This window comes from Atta colombica, unplaced genomic scaffold (genome assembly GCF_001594045.1).
Source record: "Atta colombica isolate Treedump-2 unplaced genomic scaffold, Acol1.0 scaffold9, whole genome shotgun sequence".
Classification (NCBI taxonomy): Eukaryota; Metazoa; Arthropoda; class Insecta; order Hymenoptera; family Formicidae; genus Atta; species Atta colombica.
In genome coordinates, this window is record NW_017259583.1 from 2,203,118 (window position 1) to 2,211,110 (window position 7,993).

Below are 7,993 nucleotides of genomic sequence, written 5' to 3' on the forward strand. Positions count from 1 at the left end.
TTTATGGTAATAATAATTATAATTATAGTAATTTTCAATTGCCAATTATATCAGAGTTTATAAAACTACATATTATATATTATTATTAAACTATAGAATAGCCATGATCATAATTATAGTAATATGTATAAATTATAGTTACAAATATCAAAAAGTTTTTCTCTCAGTATCGATATTCTGGCAGCCGCGTCGACTCTCAGTGAGACAAAACAATGAAAATTTATGGATTTGTATCATTTAATTGAACATTGTTAAATCTATAGTATCAAATTAACTTAATCAATCCTACTCAATCATATCGTTATTTTTTACATAAAACAATGGTTATATTTGACACTATACAGTATCAATTTATATAGTGTCAAATTTAATTATCATTTTAATTATCATTTCAAATTTAATTATCATTAGTAAAAAATAACGATATGTTTAATAGGAGCAGTGACGACTCACGTTAGATTAAATTTGACATTATGGATTTAACAGCGAAGGACAGATTTCTCACGCTTCTAATCAGTTATCGGCGTACTTACTTGCGTATCGAGCTCATTTATCCACGATAACGAATCAGAAGAATGATATCGGTCGATGTATTAAGATAGGTCAGGCATGTGTGGAGTTAGTTGTTGGCGATAAACGTGACGGGTTTGCATAATCGCGGTAGTGCGCGCGAACTCAAAGCGTCTATATCTTCACGAGCGTGCAAAAACACGCATTGCCACGTGCTCTGTCGAGTCTCTTGGACAGTGCAATAAGATCCGCACGATTTCTAGCAACGCGCGGCCAATTGGTCGTTCGTCAATAATAATTGTTTATCATCGGTGCGCGAAAGAAATAGAATCAAAGATGTATGGTGATTACTAAACGCGCGCGCGCGTTCTCGCTCGCTGCTATTTTCAGCAGAGCGGGAATTACACTTGTCTTTGATTGGCGCAACATGATATTACCGCGAACTGACAGCGCGATTCGCGGAAACGCTGAGTAATCGGCTCGGTCACCGACGTAATAAATCGACTCGCGAGCTAGTCATCGTCGTGACGCTGGAAGACGAATAAAAGACAGGTTGAGAAGGTGATACGCACTATCCAGAGTCCTCTCTTTACACCTCGACAGCGCGTCTCACACACACACACACACACACACACACACACGCACGCGCGCGCGCGCGCGGAGAAGCAGGGAAGGTGTCAGAGTGTGGAACACTTCCTAGAAACGTAATCTCGTCTCTTTGCGACCGACCGGACTCGATACACTGTGTATCGAGTCGGTGTTCGGTTACGAAAACTTATCCGCTCCGTCCGGCGCCGAGCCATATATGACGTCTGCTGTTTACGCAACAATGTTAGATCAGGTCCCACGTCGTTGAACGCCGCAACGTATAAAGCGTATATTTTACGATGCCAATTAATTCAATAGCACTGCGCAACGTGCAGATGTTTTTTAATCATGGCTTATATATAATTAGAAATTAAATTTCTTGATATGGATCCTCCAAATTGCTCGATATTGATTGTGTTCTTTTGCACTGATTAATCTAATAGAGATACATTTAAATTAGTAATATTTATTATTCTCTAAATCTGAATCATTGGATAGTCACTAATTACCCAGTGACATACTTTGTACTGATAATCATTGAAGTTCAACTAAAAAAGGAAGAATGTTCGAGATTTATATAATTAATTCGATTATATAATTAAAATATCGAGCATTATATAATTAAATTGCACGTTAATTTCAATCTTCCAATACCATATTCATTCAATTTAAGTACTAAAAATACGAGATTAGTTAGATCACATAATAAAATAGCTAGGTTAGGTATCGCACATTTAATTCACTGATTACCAGTGGCATGCTTGGCACTGATATCAGTGATTATCCATTGATTCAGATTTAGAGAGTAAATATAAATAAAAAGGAGCATATAGCTGCGACACTAGATGTTTTAAACGTATATATTTAAGTAATCATATAATAACGTTGACTCGGTCAAGATTTGACTATCATCAGTACATAAAAATATCGAGATGTCAAAAAAAAAATACATAGAATTAAAACAAAATCACTAGTCAAAAAAGATAAAACAACTTTGTCGCATATGATACGAGTTAACAGAGTAAATTGAGGTCCAAGAAAATAAAATTAAACAATATTCAATCGCTTATGAACTATTTTCTGTTACGTCTAGGATTCCTTATTACAAGAAGCAAAGTGCGACTTCGTGTGAAACGTACGGAATTTTCAGATTCACGCATTATTATATATATTTTATTACAATATATATATTTTGATACAAATCCTCGCAAATGTAATTCGGAATAAATAATGTACCATAAATTAAGACAGACATTGGAACCACTGGTAAGAATTATTGCTGATAAAATTGTGTAATATTTATTATATTGCTGTCAAAATATAATTCTATGCAAGTATAAATCTATGCTTCATTATTCACATATTGTTTCATGTTTATTATTATTATTAATTCTTTATCAGTCAAGTTGGATTTTGAAGACATATTATCGTTGATAATTTGAATTTTGATGGATTTTGGAAAATTTAAATTTGTAAAAAATACAATTCGATGATAGTAAAAAATACTCGTTAAAGCTTTCATAGAGTTTTCAAAGTGCGCAAGAATTTTTTCCATTTTTTAAAGTGCAATCTGGATCAATATATAAAAATCTGCATTGAAGCTCAAAGACCCAGGTTTGGCGAACGATGCAAAATAATTCTATGGTTGATGAAGGGTTAATAACGTTTATCTAACGTTTTTTTCTCAGAAATTATTTCGCGGTTAATCCTAACGCGAATGCAAAACATTGATACTATGCAATAACATTTGATACGGTCGTTTGCCGAGCGCTCTTATTACAAAAACTGATTCATGGATGCGAATAATTCAGTGTATGCTGTTAATCGAACGGGATTTGGACGCAAAGTTTCACAGTTGATTCATTTCTATCTATTAATGTTCATTTCTATCAAGTAGATTAACTTTAATTTTGTTTTAATTTATTCTTTATCAGGATTGCCACGGAACTGGGAATCAGGAAAATGTCAGGGAAAAGTTAGGAAATTTTGCAAAATTTTCTGAAAAATTCTTGGCTTTAACATTAAATTTATGGGAGCCATCAATTTGATGGGTTTCGGATTTCACGACCAAAATTACAAAAACTATTATTATTATTCTTCCTATATTATTACTTCCTGGCAATTTTTGCCCACTTGTATTAATGGATTCATATGAATATATATCCAAATTTATTTTTTCTTCAGCTTTCTAATTTTGAAATTCTATATATAGTATTTATTTATTTCTTCGGATACCCGTCAAATGAACAGGTGACGAGTTCGTAAATGTATAAATATTAAAGAAGTTCAATATATATTACACTCACCTGCGTGGTTTTGAAATACTACCAATTTAACAGAAAGCAATAATATTAATTTTTTATATTGTTAATTAAATTGATTTTTTTATAAAATATTTAACGGTTTCCAAATCAGGACGAAAATTTAAAAATATTGAAAATCGGGAAAAAGTTTAGGATGAGAAATATATGACAATCTTATTTATCTTTTTTTTTTCGTTCTTAGATTTAAAGAGAAATAAAAAGTATAAGTCGAGATTAAGACTGATCCACTAGAATTTGATAGAACTATAAATTCTGAATCAATGAATAATCACTGATATCAGTGTCAAGTATGCCACTGCTAATCAGTAAATTAAATATGAAATCCCTAACCTAATCTAATCTTTATTACGTGATCTAACCTTGTTTGTTTTAATGCTTAAATTCAATGAATACGGTATTGGAAGATTGAAATTAATGTGCAAATGTCAGTATTTTAATTATATAATGCTCTCAAACATTCTTTCTTTTTATAGTTGAACTTCACTGATTATCAGTGCTAAGTATGCCACTGGATAATTAGTGATTATCACTGATTCAGATTTAGAGAGTATACATAATGGAATTGTACTCAAATGCACGATCTCGCTCTTGTCTCGCCGCGATGTTACCTGAAAGTATATCTTCCGCGCAATTGCGTTCATGACTAAAAATAGTGCAGCCGTGCGTCACCGCGCTGTCGGCACAACGATAACAACCAGATTCCGAGGTATCTGTGACATGTACTCACGAAATTTGGGGACCGCATGGATTGCGTCGCGTCAAGGTTAGATAATAACTTTCTTGCATCAGCGGCGCACACCGTTCTTAGATAGATGTGCGCGAATGTGTGCGCGCGTGTATGTTAACTATGGCAAACCGGTTGGTGCGCACTAAATCGGACTACGGGCTACTATTTTTTTCCTCGCCGTTACATCCAACTTAATGGCTTTCACGTGTATACTACCATGTTCTTATTTTTATTCCGGAGTTCTTCCAGTGTGCCGGTCCCCCCCTCCCCCCCCCTCTCTCTCTCTCTATCGCTCTCTTTCTCGTTTTTCGTTTGCTTTTTGTCCACGTTCCCCACGGTCGAATGCGAGGAATGTTTCGCCGAAAACGAAAGTTAACTAGTCCGCGAATACTTTCTACACGCCTATCTTTTTAAGGATTTCTTAGGTTGGTATTCATAATCCGTTCTTATTTCAAGACTGCAATGTCTTACGATGTCATGAACCAATCAGAGAGTCGTATTAGCATTTTAAGACATTACCTAAGACGGATTTAAAGTCAAAACAGATTTGAACACGGTTGATTAGTTCATGACTTAAGAGAGAACACTTAAAACAGTCTTAAATATAAGAATCGACTGTGAATTTAGTTCGACTTTAGTTCGATGCTCAGTAACTGTTGGCATGGAATGTATAGTCCTCGGTTCGCCGATTAGAATGCAGGAAGGAACATTTTTACCAGACACAAAAAGAAACACAAAAAATTCTCTCTCTCTCTCTCTCTCTCCGACTTTTCCGACTTTTCAATAATTTTTACAATTTGTTTTATTCAGCTTGACTTTAGAAAAGGCGCACTATGCCAATGATTGTGGTATGCATTGATAATAATGTCCGCGGGCGACTCGCGCGACTAACTCACGTGTATTTTCAACGTGTGTTGCGAGCGCGGCGCAAAAAAGGAGCGGCGCCGCGGCGCGTTCTTCGCGTTTATCGGCTCTCCTCTACATTGTCGACTAATCTCGGTAATGCGATGTAAACAGCGCTATTTACTTCGTGCGAAACGTTATGTGCGCTCGCGCGCGAAGCTACGCGCCTGTCGCAACTTAAGTTTTCATAACAACACGTTACATAACGGCGTGTTAGTCATCGTGCGACCTACCGATGTAAATTCTATCATCGGATCTAACGAGGAGCTCAAATACCGTGACGATGCGGTATTTCGGGGGGGGGGGGGGGGGGGGAGGAGGAAACGTTGGTTGATGCGAAATGCGATAACCGAATAATCGTGGGCAGTGAATAATATATGTATATTTGGATGATTTTTTAATGTATGTGTAAACATTTATCGTGCGTGATATGTAAAAATAGATTATACTTAACTCAAACGTGCTATTTACTACTTTGTTGTGACTGTTGGTAAAATTACATATATAACGTCTGGCGCCAACGGTTACGTGAGCGACGAAGAATGAACTTAATATTTTCGTAACATATGTTTTCCAGATCGTAATCGTATTTTGAAATAATATAATCTTTATTCGGACACGTAAGATATAATTAATAATTGTATAATATAATTATACTTTTGTCGTAATTCAACCAATTATTAATTTAGCTTTATATACACAGTTTCGCGTGAAGACGTTAGTTTTTTTTTCTGTTCTAAAATTACTTACAGACCTGATCTATTATCTGAGTAACTTGTGGTTTAGACGTATTCTCACTTAACATTGATGATAATGTACAAATTGTGGTTTTCTAGCTGTAATTAATCATTAAACTATAATAGTTTTGTAGTAACTTTAAAAGTTTATTTATTATAAAAGTATTAGTAATTAATCATAGAAAAAAAAATACAATTTTTACGTTATCATCGGATTAAATCTAACCACAAGTTAACCACAAGTTAACAAATAAAAAATCGGATCACAGTGGTTCTTCAATTCGTGTTGACAAATGAAATATAAATGAGAGAATAACAGTTGCCGTTCCGAGTCGCGGAATCAGTATAATGCCAAAATTGTTTATTACATTCCGAACTTATCTTTGCAAAAATTATCTCATGATTCTACATTTGAAAAATGAGGGGATTAAACCGATCTCGATAAACAGCAATATGTAGTTGTCTGATAACAGACTTACAAGTCGAATAGCGCATTGCATAATGCAAATGAGCGTTTCCCTTCCCTTTCCTTCCCTTCTCTTCCCTTCCCTTCTCTTTCTCCTGACAGAAAACCGTCGTCGTCTGTCTTGGACGGTGCGCAATATTTTCGTGACCCTCGACTGACATTGCCAAACAACCAATACAGACGGCGATAGAGGAACGGTCTCGCTAGAGTGGAGGCCAAGGTCGTAGCTGATCCCCACTTTACCGTTCGCCACTGTGTTGACGCCTATCGCTCGCGCATTCGCGCGTTCGCTCGCTTGCTCGTCTTCCTGGTGACGCAACTATGTTGCACAGCTCGATCCGATCATTATGATTGTCGTTGTAATTCTCCCGCTCGCACTGAGTATCCTGGAGAGGCCACCTCGCTGGCGCCTGTTGTCGTTCTATTTTATCGTTTTAATTTACTGTACCCCTGTAGCGGAATCTTCTACAAGTCAAGTTGAGCCGAGATCGGCATTGATTCGTGTTATGTTGAATATTACGCAATTACGAAGAAGCCGGTGTGTTTACTTGTAGGTGAGAAATATACGATCGTAGAAAATGATTGATTTTTTCCCGTATAATCGAAGTATTATTGTCAACTTATTAGCTGCAATTAAATCCATTGCGGAATATTTTATTGCGGAACATTTATGCGATAGTAGATAGTTTAGCGTCTCAAGACCGAAAAATCATTTTGGCGCGAGTTTCAAAGGTACATACGTAGTATATAAATTCACACTTAAATTCCAGTTAGACCGTTTAATTGATTTTTATAGTTTGTGTTATCACATATATACGATCCTACAATATATTATATTGAATTGATTTTATTGTTATTTTTGTAATTATAATCTAAACGATTGAAAAATTATGAGTGAAAAATATTGATCTTATTGAATATAACTTATTGCAAAAATGTTTGTTTAGAAGTTTCGAAAGATAACCGTGGTTTCAAAAGCACTTAAGATTTTTTTTTAATTGAACCATATTCTACCTAACAATGTTGTTTATATATCCCGTCGTGTAATCGGTCTATATGTTTTCGCCGAAGGTAAATACCCCCTCTGCTTGAGAAACTTTTGGCTTTTTCTATGACAAGTGATATAGGGCTGGATAAAAAACAGCACACATACGCGCTTAGAAATATTTTGTGTTCGCTTTCATCATCGCACATGCATAAAGGAAGAATGAGACTCGCACGACGAGGGTCGTATGGTTGGTGTCCTTGAAGGGAGAGTTGTCAAGTGAGAGACCGAGGGTCCGAAGTTATTATGAATCACGAAAAATTCACTAGAACGCTAACTTTTCCATTTGTAGCCCTTTAAAGGGTTCGTTACGACTCTGACGACCCATGTCTTTCAATCACTCCGCTACTAAGCGCCTATTTCAGTAGAGAAAGTAGATGTAAATATATTGGAATGCATTGAATGTACATAAATAATTAACCCGGGAGCGATGTCGTACTCTTTCATTTTCTATTTATATCTTTTAATTTATTGATACTATTTTTATCTTTATTTATGTAAATGTTCGTTAATGTTTTTTTTTTTAATGTGTAGTATGTGAAAATAGATGACGTAAATTAACACGTTTATATCTACATAAAATTTGATATGTTTGTTTAACGGTCAGTCTAAAAGACAGTAGCGTACGCATTTACGTTAGTGTTTATCATCTCCGCCATTATTATATATTTATAAATAAAAAATAAAATTATT

General features: G+C 35.3%; 1 protein-coding gene across 1 annotated transcript in view; it reads left to right on the top strand.

Annotated features, from left to right (window-relative positions):
* Positions 1-7,993, top strand: part of LOC108693396 (headcase protein) — a 156,074-nt gene that overhangs the window by 24,746 nt on the left and 123,335 nt on the right. The window lies entirely within an intron of this gene.